The sequence below is a fragment of the Poromitra crassiceps genome (genome assembly GCF_964638095.1).
Source record: "Poromitra crassiceps genome assembly, contig: HAP1_SCAFFOLD_290, whole genome shotgun sequence".
Classification (NCBI taxonomy): domain Eukaryota; kingdom Metazoa; phylum Chordata; class Actinopteri; order Beryciformes; family Melamphaidae; genus Poromitra; species Poromitra crassiceps.
The window spans coordinates 201,744-222,925 of NW_028152110.1; the positions used below are offsets into that span (position 1 = coordinate 201,744).

At 42.1% G+C, this 21,182-nt stretch overlaps 1 pseudogene across 1 annotated transcript in view; it reads right to left on the reverse strand.

Annotated features, from left to right (window-relative positions):
• Positions 1 to 355: 355 nt before the first annotated feature.
• LOC310770992 (Golgi phosphoprotein 3 pseudogene) overlaps positions 356 to 21,182 on the reverse strand; it is a 47,660-nt pseudogene continuing 26,833 nt past the window's right edge. Inside the window, exons 2-3 of the transcript in view lie at positions 9,987 to 10,101; positions 356 to 3,461 (exon numbers count right to left, since the gene is read on the reverse strand). The product of the transcript in view is annotated as a Golgi phosphoprotein 3 pseudogene (transcript). The remainder of the gene's footprint in view (positions 3,462 to 9,986; positions 10,102 to 21,182) is intronic.

Consider the following 21,182-nt stretch of genomic DNA (forward strand, 5'->3'; position numbering starts at 1 on the left):
CCCCACCCCATCCTGCACATTTATAGACACAAACCCAAGTGAAATGCTATTACTGTATAGTCCTGCTCATGCAATCAGCGCTCAGTTGGCACAATATTCCAATGTGTGTTGTGTTTGTGAGTACGCTGTATCTCAAATACCATCTGATGGCTCTTGGACATTAATATTTCAGTCATCTTAGAATTATGTTCCCCCCCCCCCCAAATGTCCCGCTCTCATCTGGAAGTGATGAAACAGCCAGCTCATTGATTTACATAAATAAATACCTATACCATATGTATGTAATGTATAGCATAGATACCTACGTTCTTTTAGATACCTGAAGTTCCTAACATTCTGATCCAGATGTCACAAAACTAGTAGACTGACACAACTTACATTTAGGGTTTACCTGCTTAATTGTTTATTTAAGTGTTGAGAAAGTTGGATGATCCTTGGACTTATTAAGTCCATCAAACTGTAAAAGACATGGTGGACAAGAACATGTTTTAGTCTTTGTAAAGTTCAGACCATAATTCCATAATTGGCTAATCTTAAATTAATATTAATTAAACCAAAAATAAAGGTACAGTTCAAATATTCAAAGCATCCACATTGTTGCCACAACTTGTTACAATCAAATCATTGCATTCATAATACCCACTAAAACATGAATTGGCATACACTACATATCAGTAACAGTTCTTTACTAATCTAAATTTAACAATGAAACAGTTCAGGCTGTGTAAACCTTATTTCAGTTATGTAAACCCTTATTTTAGACAGTGGGAGATGAACATCATTGATAGTGCTGGATTCAGGCATACTGTAGCTTAGCATGGCCATTGGCCTAAAAGGCTATCAAAAATCAATATTCAACCAACAATCCAACAGAATTATAATGACCAGCATGGTTAAACAGGTAATGCAACACATACCCCTGCTTGTCAGTCAGAGAACCATGCATTTAGAAACATACATCCATATCCCACTGCTTCAACTGAATTGTTTAGCGCCCCCTATTGTTTTTATTTCCTGTATGTAAAGCACCACTTATTTCCTGTATGTAAAGCACCACTTATTTCCTGTATGTAAAGCACTTTGTGATCCATGGATTACAGATTGAGAGGGAATTTTAACCTCTGGATCCAGGTTAAAATTATGTTAGCTTTCAACTGTTCCCCTCAGACATCACTATTTCTAGATTAGAATCCCTAATACAACCAGGGAAATCTAGACTTTCACACATTTTATCTTGTTATTTTATATATTCATCTTTTCAGATTGACATGCCATGTCAGTTTTTACGTTGTCTCCAAGACGAAACACCGTCTCCAAGAAACGTCACAGTCACAGAAAATGCCTGGAGAGCAGATTAAAAAAGCCCATAAACTGTCTTAAGAGCAGCTTTCATAAACAGAAGAGAAAAAATAAAGGAAATCTTCAATCGCGTTTGGAAGAAGAAATTGTTTGAAGAACTGTCAGGAAAATGCATTAATGTCATTCCTAGATATCTATGGTCTGTACATGGTGTTGTACATGTACACCATGTTATATTTTGAGGTGAGTTAGCTAGTTAGCTGGTACACTTTAGCATACTGTACATACTTTGAAGAATCATTGGGGGGGAAATGTGACCAATAGGAAAGAAAGAACAAAAATCAACATCAAAAATCAACATCTTGGCCTCTCCCTTCTCCATCATCAAAAACATTGTGATCAAAGCTCCAAGAGTTCCTGTTTTTCTTTTAGCCAGAAAGGCATCGACGATCTGGTACAAAGAGGAGCGAGAGGGAGAAACAAGAAGAGATATCTACAAAGAAAAGAGAGAGTCAACAGAGAGGGACAAACTGTATGTTGAGCTGCCCACTGCCAATCCTAAGGCAGGGCTCCACTCAGTCAGTCAGTCAGTCAGGTCACTGTGTTGAGGCCAGTAGTCTCATAGCCAAAGTCACGTCCACTTCCGGGTTAGGCATACGAACCAAGAGATTTCATCCGCCATTTATTTTCCCATAGATATTTTGTAAAATGCTCATAAAAATAGTTTTACTCCATCAAACCAAGCAATTCAGCTATGTTCAGAATCAGGAGAGAGAGACCATAGAACAGTGATACTCAACTTGTGGCCCGCGATAGGGTGTAGAGTGGCCCCCCAACCATTTTCTAATTCACAATGAAAATTAATGTTAAATAAAGTTTGACTGAGCTCCAGCTAAATTGTCAAATATTGCCGCCTGCTTGCCGCCCGGCATTTAACTTAAGTATAACTGTCCTGTGTGCACAAAGTCGGAGATGTTTGGTTAATTTTCTTTTTGGAGAGATCCTTTATTGATTTGTTTGGGGCAAGGGTTTACTCTGAACAGATTTGAGAACTGAAATGAAGTGAACAAATTGAATTTCTAACTTTTGTTTATCGGTATTATTTATTTAAAAACAAAACACTATTTTTGGTGAAAAACATCTACCGGTAGTTTGTTTGATTATTTGGCCTTGCCTGTAAATTATATTTTTCTTTTGTGTGAATGGTTTTCACATTGGATTTATATTGAACGGTGTTTGCATTATCACTCTGATTATTGCTTTGATTGTCAGACAAAACTCCAGCTGGCACCCAAGAAACCTAGAATCCGCTACAGAAAAAAAGAAAAATTATTAATAATGTTTGTTTATTAACCGACCACACTGAGGAAACATGTATGTGTTGTACTGCTCCTTACTGAGGTAAATTAAATATTTAAAAGGACTTTTTGAGTGCTGGCTTTTTCTTCCTATTGTTTATTAACCGGCCCCTGCCCTCCTGTCACTTTGCAAAAGCGCCCACCGGGCAAAGCAAGTTGAGTATCCCTGCCATAGAACATTTCACTCGGACCAAAACAAACAAAAAAGTAAAACTATTTCCATAAGCATTTTACAAAACGTCTTTGGGACATAAAATGGTGGATGAATCTCTTGGTTCATATGCCTAACCCGGAAGGGGGTGTCGACTTTGGCTCTCTAGTCCTACCTCAACGTGCACTGAGACTTGAACACCACCAGGAAGAGCTGTTTTGGTCTGTCTCACTTGGTGAAGGCAGCCACCACAGCCCACAGCAGCTGGTTGGTGTTGGGCTTGAGGCTCTCTGCCTCTGGCTCAAGCTCCAGCAGCGTGCGCACTCTCTTCATGGCCAGCTCATACTGCTCGTCCAGCAGGGGGCAGAAGGCGTTCTCCAGGACATCAGAGGAGTGAGCGAGGAAGAGTAGAGCGAGCAGACGCTGGTCCATGCGGGCAGGGTCATTCACCCAGCGCTCCAGTACGGCCTCTTGGACCTTCTTGACAAGCCTCTGCTTGATGGAGCTGTTGGTCAGAGGGTGGGTGGTCATGTCAAACAGCAGGAAGTTCTGCTTCTCTGTGGTCAGGACTCCTTTCTCCACCAGGTTCTTGGCCAGACGCTCACGCACGTTCCTCAGCTGGTAGTGGAGCTTCAGCGGGTTCCATGTCTCTCCTAGAGATGGACCACAAACACAGCAAGACTGTTAACACTAGTGCTGGGATAGCAGTTTTCCCCCATCAAACTTTTAAAGGAGAATTTCAGTATTTTTCAACCTGGACCATATAATTATTATTATTATGTGTTATGTTTAACTAACTAATCAGAGTAGGGGTGGGCGATATGACCAAAATCTCATATCCCGATATAGGTCATTTCATATCCCGATAACGATATATATCACGATATAGCATATTTTTTGTAAATTCAATTGATAGTTTATAAAAAATTACCACATGGCCATTTATTTATGTAGCAGTTAAACCAGTTAAAATTTTGTCAGTCAAATCCCACAAATGATACATGCATTCAGAATACAGATATGCATGGCTAATATTGGCTATTCTTTACAACCCAAACAAATGTATAATGAGTTGCAGGGCAGTAGAATGAAACACAAACTGAACCACACCACCAGCTCAATTTTCAAAGATTACATTAGAGCTGTCCAAAGAGTCAGTGACTGAAAGTCACGACTGGTGAGCACTCTCAAAAGTTTCAAAAAATTACGGTGCAAGGCGCAAACAATAAACAGAAGGACAAAAAGCCAGCACTCAAAATAAATCCTTTTGGGTTTTTTTTAATACCTTCAAGCAGCAGCAGTGACAATGGACGTTTCGGCGTAAGCCTTCCTCAGCAGAATAAGTTATTTATAGTTTAGTCCAGTTCTCTCAGCTTGTTTATAAAGGTGCTGACAGGGTTCTGCGCAGCCTCGACTTGGAGCCTTGCAGTCGAACGTAACTCAGCACGTTGGCTGTGGTACACCTCTAAAACACTAGGTGGCTTGTGGTTCACTCATGTCCATTACATATGATGCTATCGTGTTGTTTACCAAGAACTTGCAATCATGTCGGTGGAGGGACATTTTATTGTCCCTCCATTTCAAAACTAATTCCGGTGAGCCTGCAGAAGGCTTTGCTAGATGAGGGACAAGCACTGTTAAATGAGGAAATTGCATTTCCTCATTCCTCACAACAAGTATGTCCAATCACAGCTCTCGTGCTGGTCACGTCACGTCCGCATTGACGCCGCGGAGTCACATTTTCGAGCAGCTGTACGCACCCTCCGCCGAGCTGCGGCGACACCATCAGCGCAGTCAGCGCCGGCGATTTCGTGTGAGCATAAAACCAGTTTAAAGGAACAAAAATGCTCCACTTCGTGATTTCCCGGTTATCCAACACAACTCTCACCCAAGGAAGCTAAAGCTAACTAGCTAGCTTTAGCAAGCTAGACGTTTGGTTTTCGGCTCCTCAATGGATTTCCTTGGGAGGACGAGAGATGTTTTGCCAAAAAATATGGATGAAACATGGACTTAACACAGCGCAAATGCCTGGGTAGACTAGGCGGACGGCAGTGCCAGACGTGGAAGCTTGATGAGTCGACGGTGGGTCTGACTACGTGAGACTAGAGTGGAGCTAACTTTTCCCTGCTCTTTCTACTCACCGGCTGATTTGTGTCACTCATAATCATTGTTGACAAGAGTCTGGTGCGTGTGTGAAAACAGAATGACGAAAGCACAGCGTCGTCCAAATGACGGACAATATTGCGATAAAGTGTGATTTGCAACACAACGATATACACGATGATAGAGCATCATATGAAACGAAATACATTTTCTATCATGAAAACGATATCTATCGTCATATCGCCCAGCCCTAAACCAGAGCAGACATTTTTTAAATTGATGCAGTATTGAGCGAGATCCAGCTGCACAACAGGCTGGAACAGATGCAGACGGAGCATCAGGCTAATATTATTATATCATACAGAGAGAAATGGAAGCGCCTCTATTGACCTCCATCTGCCTGACCTGAGTCTCATGGGACTGTGTGTGGGACCTGAGTCTCATGGGACTGTCACAGCAAAGGAAGAATCTGGAGCACACGGGTCACTGGTGAGAAGGTTTCTTTTAATAGGTTAAGTGCACCAACGTTTCGACGCAACGCGTCTTCATCAGGGTCAAACAGGAATGACAGAATGACAGCAGTTTAAATATACCTCCCCAATACACAAGGCAGTTTGCAATTGGTTAGACGGGATGGGGGGTGGTCAATTAATAAGCCAATCCTGTGACAGCACTTGGTCAGGGGGGTTGGGGTGGGGTGGGAGGGAGGGAGGGGGAAAGGGGAGGGGGGGGGGGGTAGAGGATCAATGCATAAAATAAGCATATAATTACATATTTTAGAAACATAGGAACACAATACAGATATCAATACATTTAGAGGAAGCAGGAGAGGCTGAGCTCATCATTAAGTCCATTAGGCTCCACCGTATTCAGTGTGTGAATCCAGAAGGCTTCACGCCTCAACAGTTTTGTGACAATATCGAAACCTGGATATTTTTTACCAGTCCGGGGGTGAAGGAAATGTTTTGTGTCCGATCAGTTTGAGCAATGAGTACAGTGGCCACATCTGTAGAAAACCGAGGGAGGGGGTTGTAGCCAGGTGAGAGTAGAGGGGGGTGGAGTCATGGTGCTGTGTACTAACCTGTCTCTCAGTGATCGGGCTCGCCTGAAGGCGATTCGGGGGGGATCAGTACAGAGGGACTTCATGATTTGGTCCGACTGAAGAATGTGCCAGTGTTTCATCATGATCTGTTTGATGGCTCCGCTGATGGGAGAGAACTCGGTGGCAAAGCAGAGGCGTGGCTGTACGGGTGTAATACAGACAGTTTTGTTGAGGAGGCGGGTTCTCGGGGTGCGCACAGCTCTTTCATAGGCTGCCGCGATGTCAGTCTTGGCATACCCTCTGTCCGAGAAGCGCTGCTTCATCTCCCCGGCCTTAATATTTGTCACAAAACTGTTGAGGCGTGAAGCCTTCTGGATTCACACACTGAATACGGTGGAGCCTAATGGACTTAATGATGAGCTCAGCCTCTCCTGCTTCCTCTAAATGTATTGATATCTGTATTGTGTTCCTATGTTTCTAAAATATGTAATTATATGCTTATTTTATGCATACAATTACATATTTATAGAGAATCAGAGAAAACTGAATTTTCAGTCACTGGCCGTCCAGGTGATGTGAAAAGGATGTTCACTTTTTCATAAAAGCATGAAACTTTAGTTTCATGCCTTCGCTTGTTTCACAACTTGTCTGCTCCAAAGCGCTAATCCAACCATCGGAGATACTGTCTAAAGGTAGGCTTTAGATGTTAGCTTAGCGTCACCTAATATCACCATGCATCATAATATCACCTAAAAATTTATTTTCGCTTGTTTCACAAGCGAAAATAATTTTGTTCGGGGCCGTTAATGAAATCGCCGGGCTGGGCGCAGTGTTTGTGATGTGGGAGATCCGAGCTGTCAAAAGGGAATAAAAGACTCGCTCCTGGCCAATCCCGGCGCTTGACTGCTGCGTAGGCGGGCCACATGGCTCCCTTTCTGAAAATGTTCAGAGCCCTAAATTGTACAAGTTCACCAAGTTTCATGCTTTGATGAAAAAGTGAACATCATTTTCACATCACCTGGACGGCCAGTGACTGAAAATTCAGTTTTCTCTGATTTGAGGTATAGTGCAGAATTTCAGCCAAAGGAAGTGTAATTTCTGAGGTAGGAACTTCATCTTGGGCTCAAATTGAAGCTTATGAACTTTGGCAGTTTTCTAAATACAAGTGAGGAAGTGATATTCACCATAAAGTGCTGGAAAATAATCATTTTTTAGGAGAATTTGTGAAACGGACAGCATTTTTTTTGTATTTTTGTGGGCGAAATCTTAAAATAGAATTGCAGCAAGCCCCCAAATCTTATTTTGTCACTTCCCTCGATACTTCCCCCTATGTTCCAGCATACTTACTGCAAAATGTCATGCATGCATGACTTTTTATGCCAGGGATGGGCAACTTTGATGATAGAGAGGGCCACAAAAACAATCCTCGCTACCAGAGGGCCAGATTGTGACCGTGCACTTCCACCAGTAGCCTACTGTAACACCATCACTCCCAATTATAGCTAATAATTTGATGAAAAGAACTGGTAATCAAAGTTTATTATAGCAACATTTATATTTTTCATATTCAAATTTAGTAATTCTTCCATTCAGATGACACCAGAAACTTTGATCTAGCTTTAAAACAGCCCACTACAGCAATTTGATGGGGTACATCACCCAAATATGTCATATTAATCAGATACGCAATGTTGCATGTGCAATGTGCATCCAATGTGAATGTCATATATAAATATACAGTATATATATATATATTAGGGCTGTCAGCGTTAACGCGTTAATGCGCGCCGATCATAACGCGTTTTTTTTTTTATCGCGTTAATCGCATGCCGCTATTTTGTCCCTTCCTCGCACCGTACTTGTAGTCAAGCCGTTCGGTTTCCTGTCTCCTGCTTGTGCAGGCAGGCATGGAAGAGAACGACAGCAATACGCTTTTAAATGGCTCGTTTTACTTCCCAAATGGCACAGTGGATAAGTCAAGAGCCGTAGTTTGCACCTTGTGTAAAACGGAATTAAAATATCACCGAAGTCCATCGAGTTTGAAGCGAGCGATCACCTAAAAGTAGCCAGCGGCCAGCTAGCTAGTGCGAGACTCGGAGTCTCGGATGCGCGGGTCCTCTAACCACTGGGAGGTCGGCTCCAATGGCATCACGCGATATACACGTTATCAATATACAGTTTCCAATACTGAGCCATTATTCACATGGAAGTGCCAAAGTTTCTAGCTCAGATACAGCCTTCTTCGGCTGTGTCATTTTGGGTTTCGACTGCTCCACAGCGACACCGCCGGAAGTATCGGTTCTGGAGCGTGTTTACAATTATTGTGCATTTATTTTCTATTCAAGATGCATTTTGTAGACATTTTGTGACCTCCTGACTACATTGCATTTCTATTGAATTGAAAATAAATCTAAAATTCAAGATCACAAAGTACATTTATTTGCATTCATTTGATTCCCAATCACGACACACTGGTAATAATTAGTAATATCTAATTAAAAATGCTTTGCAATGCAAAATAATAGCATTTTAAACATGCGATACAAAGATGCGATTAATCGCGATTAATTATAGTTAATCGCACGATTAATCGCGATTAATCACGATTAATCACGATTAACACGTTCACTGCCAATGACGAGTTGAGTGGTCCAAAAAAATCCAACGGTTGACTGCCAATGACGAGTTGAGTCATCAAAAAAAAAAAAAAAAAAAAAATTGACCTATATTCTCCTATAAAAATATTGGAGCCACCGAACGTGTACAACCCATTCCACCGACCCACTAAGTGGCGACAGTGCTCTCCAGACTAGAGGAAGGCAAGCAAAAAGCAGTGTGAGGAAGCCATTCTCATGAAAATGGATTGGCGAAAACGCTTTCGTTTTCGCGCTTGGGAGCTGGCGGTGGGGTTTTGCAAATTTGCATAATAGATTACGGGTGGAACACACTTTGAAACACGCAGCATAAATAAGACCAGAATCGCAAAAGCTTCATCAAAGCTCTCAACAGAAACCCCAAGAAACGAGCGAGCCCATCCAGACTTGCCCAGCGGCCGCCAGCAGACAGGAGCAGCAGCAAAGCAGTGAGCCTGGTGACGCGAGGTTACAGCAGCAGCAGAAACGAGCTTGTGACACGCCCGCTGCAGCCAAGAAGAACACACACGGAGGGAGGAGTTTGAAGGAGAGGGGTGTTTCCTGCTGTTATGGAGGAAATTACTGTTCAAAACTATTGTTTAGATGTCTGACGTCTTACTGATGCCAAAAATGAATGGTTAAAGTGACTGTTCTATCGAATTTCACAAAAAGCTATTTATCTCAGCTTAAATTTTCAGACGCTGAAACCATGCTGTATTCAAGTGCTAATGCCTACATAACTACTAACTCTACAAACTAACTCTTTTAGACAGAGAAAGCACACATTCTATTAGTAGTTCTTTTGAGATATTTTGTGTTCACAAAATCTTAGCAGAAAAGAATCCTCGGGTCTTGAAAGATGAGCCAGAATCCTCAAAAAAACCCTCTGGCAGAAGCTACCTACAGTAAAAAAAAAAACGGCTGGCAGTGAATGTGTTAAGAAAATGAATCGTTTGACAGCCCTAATATATATACACATACAGTATATATACTGTATATATATATATATACACATACATACATACACACAGTATATATATATACATATACATATATACTGTATATAGTGTGTGTGTGTGTGTGTGTGTGTGTGTGTGTGTGTGTGTGTGTGTGTGTGTGTGTGTGTGTATATATATATATATACACATATATATAGTGTGTGTAAATATATATATACACACAGTATATACCGGTATATATATATATATATATATATATATATATATATATATATATATATATATATATATATATATATATATACATACATACATATATATATATGAATTGTGAATTGGCCCATTAATTAGTTTTTGTAAGATGTGCATTGATGCAAAACTGTCCAAATAATTGTTTAATGTGATACTACTGCAGAAGGCCACTGAAGGAGCTTGACTCACCACTGAGCAGTTCGATCCAGCTCTGCACAGTCTCTGGTGGTTGGGTGTCTTTGATGTGTTTCAGGGCTTCGTCCAGGAGCACATCGCCTGTCGGTGCATCAGACTTACAGATCACCTGGATATGAAATATGACCACAGGCAATTACAACTACAGCAGTCGAGATCTAGTCCCTCATATGACAATGACAGATGTTGAAATCGGATAACAATACAGATGCAGTGAGGGTTACGGCCGGGACACACATCTTGCGTCTACCTACCTAGTGCGTGTGCGTGGCGTGGGGGCTGCTGCTGGCACGCCCGCGGCATCCATACAGGCAGCGTGGCTGCTGCGTTGCAGCTGCTGCGTTGCTGTCTGTCTGCCAACTCTCTTCCTATAGAGTTTACCTTTTATTAAATTTGCTATAGGCTAAACAATACAATGATGATTTTAACTGAAGATCGCTTGGGCTCACTTCATAATCGAGGCAGTATTGATTTGTGTGTGTGTGTGTGTGTGTGGGGAGGGGAGGGGAGGAACGAAGCCACGTTGTAGCCTATGTACTGTATGTGGTTTTCAGAGGGCAGGAGAACTGCAGCTGTGACCTCCTCCTCCTGTCTCAAATCAAAACGAGCCTTGTTTGGCTGTGGCTGCCCCTGTAAAATATAATTTTAATGTCTATTTGTGTAGAGACACGCTAGAGACACGCGCGCGGTAAGCAGAAAAAATAGGCGTCGCTTCTATTCTCTAGATGACGCGCGTCTCACGCCTCGCAAGACATGCGCCTGAGATGCGCGTCTCATGCCGGTGGTGTGGCTGCTGTAACCTGTTAACATGGGCGCCGAAATGAAAATCAACAGGTAACGCCACGCAGACGCACAGCAGACGCAAGATGTGTGTACCGGGCCGTTACGTTTAGAATTTCGTTTTTTTAGAATTACATTTTTTTTTACAACCTGGACCTTATTTCCAGCTTTAAATATTATTTTTAAGTCACCCTGAGAAGTTCGGTTTTATTAGCATCAGCAGAAACGATAATCAGTTTTGATTGCCAGCTACAAACGAGAAATACGGGGCATGTGAAATGCTTATATTTACGTACTATAAATAGCTTATTTTCCGACACAGCGGATCATATCCTTATTATATCATCCCGACAACAAGAAAATTAATTATGTATTACCTTGGCACAGTGTGTTCATCCTGGCTCTGCTGTCCATAGCAGCTCCTGATTTGGGTCGGTCCGGAATAGCGTCATGGATTACAATCTGAGCCCCCCCTCAGATTGTAATCCATGACGCTATTCCGGACCGACTCAAATAAATACGTGCAGCCATCGAATTCAAATAAATCATCCATAATCTTGAAATCAGATAAATATCTGCTAGGCTAGGCTAACTAAGAACATAACAAACTGGCCGCAAGTCAACTATAACCTGCCAGATGTGCTTCTTCTTCTGTAACTACACACAGAAAGGCCCTTTTGACGACCCCACCCGGGCGGTGGGCACTCGAGGACATGCGGACGGGCACGCATTCCTTAAGCGTTCACATCGTCCCAGGAGGGAATCGAACCCACGACCTTCGAGCTGTGAGGCGATAGTGCTTACCACTGCACTACCGTACCTCCCTCGTCATTATTTTCTGAAGGAGGTTAGAGGGCCCGAACCTGTAATTCTCTCAAGATTGATCCACACTTTTATAGAAGCTTATAACGGGGAAGATACAAGAAGAATTATCGGTAAACTGTATAGCGCCATTACATCAATGAATAAAAACTCAACAGATTATGTGAGACAGCGCTGGGAAAAGGATTTGAGTGTGGAAGTACCGGAGGAGGTGTGGCTTCAGGCTTGGGAGGCTCATTGCTCTGTCACGAACTCACTGACCTGGAGAGACTTTGGCTGGAAGAGCCTGATTCACTTTTTTATAACACCAAAACAATTCTTTAGGGATCAGACTATGACGATATGGGTCGAAAACGGGAATAAAACTGTCTATTTACATGGATGAAAAGCATGCTGCCACGTGGCCCCCACGGAGCTCCATTCTAGGACTGGCTTGCACACTATTGATCTCAAAACAACGCCTAAGACGGAAAAAAACGCTGCGGAGAAGAACACTGGGTGAGTCGTCAGATAATAATTAATGTGAGGAGAGGGCTCCAGGTTAAAAAAAAATGAAATTCTCCTTTAAGACAAGCAAACCTGAATTTGATCAGTTTTTTTTATTTTTGCACGTATAGCCTATTCCTAGATTATCATTCAAGAATTTTATTTGGGCATTGCAAAACAGAGGTTTCTCATTCTTAATAGGCTAAAACAGCTGTATTTTAAGAAAGAACAATAAACAGTAGTGCAAACGGTATTTTGATATGGCCTACCGGTAATGCAACTTCGCATCTACTCATTACATTTTCTTTTAACAGTGCAAACAGCAACGTTACATATTCTTTTGAATAGAACAAACCTGGCAGTTTAAATCATTAGTGAAAAAACATTTTAGATTTCAGATTAAATCTTCTGAACACAACAAAATGGCATGTTACTACTATAGATTAGATACAATGTAAATAGCTTACTCAATGTGCTGTCGTCAGAGTTTAGTTGAATCTAGTAATGCTGACATCGCTTCTCATTAGTCGTGACTCACAACAATCAATGAGAAGCGCATTCTAGGGTAGTTGGACGTAACATGACACCACACAGGCTGAGGGGCAGAGCAGCTCCAGCAGCTACAGAGTTTCTCACTCAATACAAATAGCCCGTCACTCTTTGCACTGCATTGTTTCTCCAATACGGGACAAAGCGCGTCCCGTATCAGTTCAATACGGAACACGTTTTTTGTTTACAAATACGGGACAATTCCGTATTTTAAGGGACGGTTGGCAACCCTAGCTGCAGCTGAATAGTGATCACCATGAAGCGATTGTCTCCCAAAAAGTGATTCTTTCTCCACATTTCTTGTGACTAACGTTATGGGAAACGACAGTGTAGTCAGTAAACTAGTGCAACGTTTTGAATGAGTTTTATCGGGCGTGCGCTATGAAGAAGCGTGCTTCTCATTCGGGAGAATATCTCCAGCCACCATTTTCGGGAAGAGCTGGAAAACTTCCGGTTAAAACTTTCAAAATAATGTTACTTAAACAAAAGTAAATAGCTTATTGATGCACGTTGGAAGAGAAAAGGTATTTCAACGAATGAAGCAGCATCCTTGTATCAAAATACTCGTTGTGATGTTATATGGTGTGAAACTGTGGCTGTAACGCATTACTCAAAATAAATAAGGTTACAATAAGCATTTTATTTTGAAAGCAACAAAGCGGATGATGTACTTGTACATTCTGGCTGACTTGACGCCCGGCCGTGCAGTTGCTGCTGGTTGCTGCCAGATCCACATGACGATGCGTGCGTAGATCTTCTAGACAATTTTTAAAGGGGTGGGGAGTAGGGCTGGGTATCGAGTTTCGATACTTACTTGGCACCGAAATGGAAACATCGATACTAAGGGGTATCGAAGCCTCCCTTGTCAATCGATACCAATTTTCGATACCAAAACAAAACAGCGTCATTGAGCCTATAAGCATGCGACATGCTTGCACGCGCGCTCTAATACGGCTGGTGATTGGCTGTCATGTAGAGGCATGCAGGAAACGTTACGCCCACTTTAGCCGGTGTGTTTGTTGTGCCAGGCGTGCGGTGCGGATATATTATACAAGAAGTTAGCCACTCAAGCTACTCCTATTGTCCATACTATCAACAGGAAAGACAGATCCTCAACAACAGATTGGAGAGCAATAGTATCAAGCTGGATTTAAAAGCAATATTGCAGTTGAATTCAGGGAATGTGGGATATAGGGATATATTTTCATTTCTAGAAGAAACTGGACTAAGTAAAAGAATATAGTCAGGATAGTGTAGTGTTTTAGGAAACCATTCTGATCCACACTCCATTTCAGAAGGTGGCGGTAATGCACCATAAGTTGTTTGCCAACCGCCATAAAACACTAGAAGAAGAAGAAGAAGCTACTCCTATCCTGGAGTACCATATGGCGAAGATGATGAAAAGCAGGAAAAGAAACAGAAACAACACGGACTGGTTTCCACAGATAAGAGAAATAATTGAGAGGTGGGTCAGCTTACCGCAAGTTAGCGGTTATCAGATCCCTCAGTCTGACAAACCATGCATCTGGCTGTGAGTTGTAGCTAGCAGATCGTTTAATTAATTGCCGCCGTAACGTTATGCGCAAGCGGGCATTGTGTATTTTTAGCAACTCGTTAACAAACGCTGATGTCATGATAGTTTGTTGAATGTAAATGCGATTCATTTATATTGATTGGCTAGTCAGTGAATGCATGAAGTGGAGCTGTCTCGTCAGATTTGACAAGAATGACGTTCTGTTGCAGCAGTGAGCATTAAACACTGATCTGCAACACTAGCGTTAATGTTTAATTAATTAGCGTTAACGTTATGTGCAAACGTTATCGCCCATTATGTATTTTTAGCAACTCGTTAACAAACGCTGATGTCATGATAGTTTGTTGAATATAAATGGGATTCACTTTGTGCCATTGGCTATATTGATAGGCTAGTCAATGCTCAACTAGTCTTCCATGCATGAAGTGGAGCCATCTCATCAGTTTGGACAAGAATAGAGTTCTGTTGCATCAGTGAGCATTAAACCCTGATTTGCAACTCTCTGTTTTGCACTGAAAACTATTCCACTGATTTATTTGTTTTACATTTCTTTCCTTTGTAGTACTTCCAATATTTTTTGTAGGGACGGCAATACGTTTAGAGAACTTAAAGTTATGTTAAATACAGTAGGTTTTATTTTTTTCTGCTGTAAAACTTAAGATGGGGGGAAAACTAAAGATTTGTAAAATAATTTCAATGTGTAATGCAGTTTTATTTTTGTTAAAATTGATTTTTCTAAAAATTGGTATCGAAAAAAGTATCGTTCAGGAACCGGTATCGAAATCCAAGTATCGAAATGGTATCGATATCGAAAAATTTTGAACGATACCCAGCCCGGGGGCGAGTACCCGAACAGCAGAAACGTTACTCGAGCTTCAGCACGTGTCACGCTTGGAATAGGCGCATTACTGCTGTGGCTGTAACGCATTACTCAAAATAAATAAGGTTACGTTACAATAAGCGTTTTATTTTGAAAGCAACAAAGCGGATGACGTACTTGTACATTCTGGCTGACTTGACGCCCGTGCAGTTCATGCTTCCAGATCCACATGATGATGCGTGCGTAGATCTTCTAGACCATTTTTAAAGGGGTGGGGAGTGGGGCGAGTACCCGAAGAGCAGAAACGTTACTCGAGTACTGACGTTATGAACGAGTGCTCGAGTACCCGAGTACTCGCGCCCATCCCTAATGTATGTATGTATGTATGTATGTATGTATGTATGTACAGTATGTATGTATGTATGTATCTATCTATCTATCTATCTATCTATCTATCTATCTATCTAAGGCCCTGTTTACACGGCAACGCTCCCTGCATAAAATTGCAAACTTTTTTAGTGCATTCCTTTTACACGGTGATGGCGTTCTTGGGGCATGAAAACGCAAAAAAATGAAAACAGGTCCCAGAGTGGAATTCTTGATAACGCTGCCCCTCTGTTGCTGTGTAAAGTGGAGAAATGCAATTCAAGTGATGACACAGCCGCCCTTCAACATGGAAGACAATGGTAGGCAATATGAGCATTGAACTAGCCCAATACTATACAGGCTTATGGCACAGGCACAATGAGTCGCATTGACATTCAACAAACGTGATAACGATTTGCTAAAAACACATACGGTAATCTGAGTTAAGTGCCCGCTACTAACGTTGCACATAGCCTATTAATCACTGTCTCCCGCATTGAATAATTGAAACTCAATTGTGCCCCAATGAAAACTGGTCTTTTTTATGTTGCTTCACTGGGGTTTTATTCTGTAATCCAATCTGGAGCAGTTTATTACCATTGGTGACTTCTGTGTCACTCTATCATTAAATTAATTAAAAGTTTAATCCTACAAAGTTAAATCAAGCCCGTTAGAAATAGACAGAATAGAAGAAGCTAAGCATTTTTATCTTCAAATTAAAATTATATAACCATAATTATAACTGGGTCAATAAAAATCAGGGCTACGTCTTAAAATTGACTTTTAGTTGCTAGGCATGGGTCGATTTCCGGTTTTACCGGTTCGGTTCGGTATACGAGCCCAAACCGGTTTGATCACGTGCAAACCGAAAAAACCTAAAAAAAAAAAAAAAAAAATTTTAGTTTTTTTTTTTAGTTTTTTTGCCAGTCCATTCTGATTGCACTATTGTTCGTATTAGCCTCTTCTCAAGTTGCACTAGTAGGCAAAAGTCTTATTTTGTTTATTATGTTGATGTTTGAAGAAAAGTTAAGCTGAATAGTTATGAGAAATAAAAACAGTGTGTTGTTACAGTTAAAAGGTTCTGCTTATTTGTATTCAGTGTTCGTGCTGGTTGGCAGCATACCAGCTTAGAGGTGCATTATCGCCACCAACTGCAGCCGCTTTGATACGTTTTTTGGGGGAATATCGAACCGGTTTCAAAATGTTCAAACCGACCCATGCCTAGGCCCTATATTGTGTGAATTTGTGAGTTTTGAAGTTTATAAGGCAGCTCAGCTGTAAGCCAATCCATTCTGATTGCACTGCTTGTGTTTTTATTAGCCTTTTTCTCAAGTTGCACTATAGGCAGAAGTCTTATTTCATTTATTATTTTGATGTTTAGAAGAAAAGTTGAGCTGAATAGTTATGAGAAATAAATACAGGGTGTGTTTGTTACACAGGTGTCCTGCTTCTTTTTATTCAGTATCATTGCTGGTTGACAATACCAGCTTAGAGGTGTATTATCGCTATCAGGTGGACTGAAGTTGCACTACAGACAGTTATGGGCCACACTCGGGAGCCCTGCTTGAATTTTTTTTTTTTTTTTTTTTAATTACAAAAAAAATCGGTATACCGGTTCGATCCGGTTTAGACAGCAATATCGAACCGGTTTTAAAATTTTCAAACCGACCCAGCCCTATTAGTTGCCTGTGTTGTCTTCTGTATATTTCGGATCACACACACAAAACGTTGCAACATGCATCAATAAGGCTATTAGTTTATTTAATGACCATTATTTTGTTTTAACCAGAAGCTTCAATGTTATTCTGACTCACTTGATGCTGCTCTGAGATTTCTGCGGCTTCAGTCTGCACGCAAATCGTTATCACAAACGCTGTGTATAAACATGAAATAAAAGGTGAGAACGCAACGCGAGTTTGCTGTTTTATGCAGACTGTTGTCGTCTAAACATGGCCTAAATTTTGCAGTGTAGGCTCTGTTCTCTGTTTACATTTTTGTCCCACTGATGATGTCATAGTGACATCATTGATGATGTCATCATTGATGTCATAAATCACTGATGATGTCATCAGTGATGTCATAAGATGGAAGTTGTGACATCATCAGTGATGTCATTCATCAGTGATGTCATAAGAGCATGTGATCATCAGGGATGTCATAAGAGCATGTGAGCCCATGTGGCCGAGCTGCGTATGTCAGCTGCATGGCTAGCTCGACGAGCTGCAGGGTGGGCGAGGCTGATAGCGACTAGGAATCGAGCACTTGTGGCGCGTGAGATGGCTAGTTATATAAAAGGGAGCAAGTGGACTGTGTTTTTGTCCCGCTGATGATGTCACAATGTCTATGACATCATCGGTGATGTCATCAGTGACATCATTGTTGACCATCAAGTTGACATCACTGATGATGTCATACGCACTGATGATGTCATAGGCATGGTGAAATCAACAGTGATGTAATAGGGATTGTGACATCATCAGTGACAGCGATGTCATCAGTGATGTGAAGTTGAGCAAATGTGTGTTGCACATGTCAATAGAGCAGGTGAGGCCAGGCAGCAGCCAAGCTGCGGGCGGGGCTGCGCAGCGGCTGAGCTGCGTGCACGCGAGCCCGCACAGCGGGCGAGCCTAGGGTTTTGGCCCTAGGCGATCTGTCAGTTCTGTTAAATTTAATGAAACAGAAGTGAAAACAATCCATCAAAATCCACAAATGAAAAATGGAAATAGAAGGCATTTATTTGTCTTTGAGCAGCACCTGTGACTGAGGAGGATTGGGATGTTTTCTGTATGTTTGCCTCAGTCTTCCACAAAGCTTCCCTGGCAGCATTTGCTTTGAGTTAAAGCCCATAGAAATAGCAGAGCCAGATGGCACCACAAAGCCAAACAGTTTATTTGAAGCCCGAGCTGAGAGCTCTGGATAGTAATTTAACTGTGGTCCCATGGTAGCCTGGTTCTGTGTCTATATCTGCCACAGTGAGCGCTCCATAGTTCAGCACAAAAATAAAGGCTCAACCAGATTCCTTCCTTCAGATAGGAGCCTTTATTTGTCAATGGGGCCCATAAACCTTTTCCTCCATTTCCCACTGATTAGCCATAATCTGAAACCTTGTCTTGACAAGCTAACTCAGCAAGCTTAGCTTCAGCAGTAGGGATGGGCATTTTAAGCTATTTAAATACTCGAGTACTCTCCTTATGAATGAGTAATCGGGTACTCGCTCGGGTCTGTGTGGAAACATAAACGGAACCAAAGTTTTCCTATGTTAACACGTTCACTGCCAATGACGTGTTTTTACGTCAAACAAAATCCAACGGTTCACTGCCAATGACGTGTTTTTACGTTAAAAAAAAATCATTTTTTTTTTTTTGACGGTGGGACGTCTCCTATACCAGAATTGGAGGTATTGAATGTGTATAATGTATTTTACCGACCCACTGAGTGGCGACATGTCTCTCCACAGTAGAAAGAGGCGAGCCAAAACTGGAGGGAAAAGCGCGAGGAAGCCGTTCTCATACAGTAAAATGGATGGCGAAAACGCTTTCACTTTCGCGCTGATTGCTGGCGGTGCGGGATTGCAAATTTGCATAATAGATTACGGGTGGAACACACTTTGAAACACGCAGCATAAATATGACCAGAATCGCAAAAGCTTCATCAAAGCTCTCAACCAAAACTCCAAGAAACGAGCGAGTCCATCCAGACTTCCTCAAAGAGCGGCCGCGCAGACAGGCACAGCAGCAGCAAAACAGAAACGAGCTTGTGACACGGCCGCTGCAGCCAAGAAGAACACACAAGGAGGGAGGAGTTGGAAGCAGAGGGGGGTTTCCTGCTGTTATGGAGGAAATTACTGTTCAAAACTATTGTTTAGATGTCTGACGTCTTACTGATGCCAAAAATGAATGGTTAAAGTGACTGTTCTATCGAATTTCACAAAAAGCCGTTTATCTCAGAATAATTTTTCTGACGCTGAAACCATGCTGTATTCAACTGCTAATGCTTACATAACTACTAACTCTACAAACTAACTCTTTTAGACAGAGAAAGCACACATTCTATTAGTTCTTTTGAGATATTGTGTGTTCACAAAATCTTAGCAGAAAAGAATCCTCGGGTCTTGAAAGATGAGCCAGAATCCTCAAAAAAACCCTCTGGCAGAACCTACCTACAGTAAAAAAAAAACGGCTGGCAGTGAATGTGTTAAGCAGTTAATTTCACATTAGCCTGTAAGAATATCTAGTATGAGAGCAGTGGTAGGGTTAGGGTATCCTATCTGCTGTGTATGGGGATGTTCACAACGTTAGCATTTTTGCATAGAAAAAACGCTGCTGCCCTGGAGCACTTTTTGTGAGGAGAAATACATGGAGGGGCCGTGGTAAGGATCAAGGATACTTTATTGTCATTCATCATGCCAAACATAATGAGCGAAATGTAGTACTCAGGTCTCAGTACTAAGTAACCTAAAAACTATAGCATAAAAAATATAACTATTAGGGATTAAGAATAAATACCTAAAACCAAAACAGCTCTATTAAGTTACATTAAAATAAATAAAATCTAAACTACAACCAGCTAAAACAACAATGGACAGCAATAATGGACAGCAATAAAAACATACTAAAAAAGACTAAAAACAACAACAACTAAAAGACTAAAGGGAAGTAAAAGACAGCAGCAATGGGGTAGCAGCATGATAAATCTCTCAAAAAGTGCATTATTTTAGAGTTAATCTGTTTAAAGTGCAGTAATCACAGGCAGAGTCGAACAACAGTCTGACAGCATCCAGGAGAAAGCTGTTCCTCAGCCTGGTGGTTTTTGCCCGGATGCTGCGCAGCCTCCTGGCCGAGGGGAGAGGGACAAACAGTTAATGTGCAGGGTGGGTGGAGTCTTGCATGATGCAGAGGGCTCTGTCTCTGCATCTGCTGCTATAGATGTCTGACAGGGGTGATAAGCTGCAGCCGATGGTCCTCTGAGAGGAGTTGACCACCCGCTGCAGCGCCTGCTTCTCTGCCACCGTGCAGCTGCTATACCACACGGTGATGCATGGTGTCAGTGTGCTCTCCACCACACACCTGTAGAAGGAGCTGAGGATGTTGGAGTTCAGCCCCGCCCTTTTCAGCTTCCTTAAGAAGTACAGCCACTGGTGAGCTTTTTTGATGATGCTTGTGGTGTTGTCCTGCCAGGTGAGTGTGCTGGAGATGTATATCCCTCATTTGTGTGTGTATCCCTTCAAGACCGCGAACCGCGTGACGTGGTTCGCAGTCTTATTTTCTTAATTTCCCCCCCCCCCCCCCCGATTTTTTTATCCCATTTTTATCCCCCGTTTTAGTGCTCATTTGAATTACTCAATCCTGGTTGCTACTCCATCCTCTGCCGATCTGGGGAGAGCCGAGACTGATTCCATGCATCCTCCGAGACATGGGCAGTCAAGTCAGCCGCTTCTTTTCACCTGCCCGAGGAAGCTTCACCGGTAGGACATAGCACGTGGGAGGTTCACGCTATTCCAACCAGTTCCCTCTGAACAGGCGCCCTTAACGATCAGAGGAGGAACCATATAAGCAACAAGGATGTTGCATGTTTTTGTGAAGGGGGTTCCTATATGAAGGAGACCCCCGGGAGGCACGGGGAGAACATGCAAACTCCACACAGAAAGGCCATTTTGCCGACCCCACCCGGGTGGTGGGCACTCGACGACATGCGGACGGGCACGCATTCCTTCAGTGTTCACATCGGCCCAGGTGGGAATCGAACCCACGACCTTCGAGCTGTGAGGCGATAGTGCTTACCACTGCAACACCGTACCTCCTGTGGTTCACAGTCTTAAAGGGATGCATCAGGT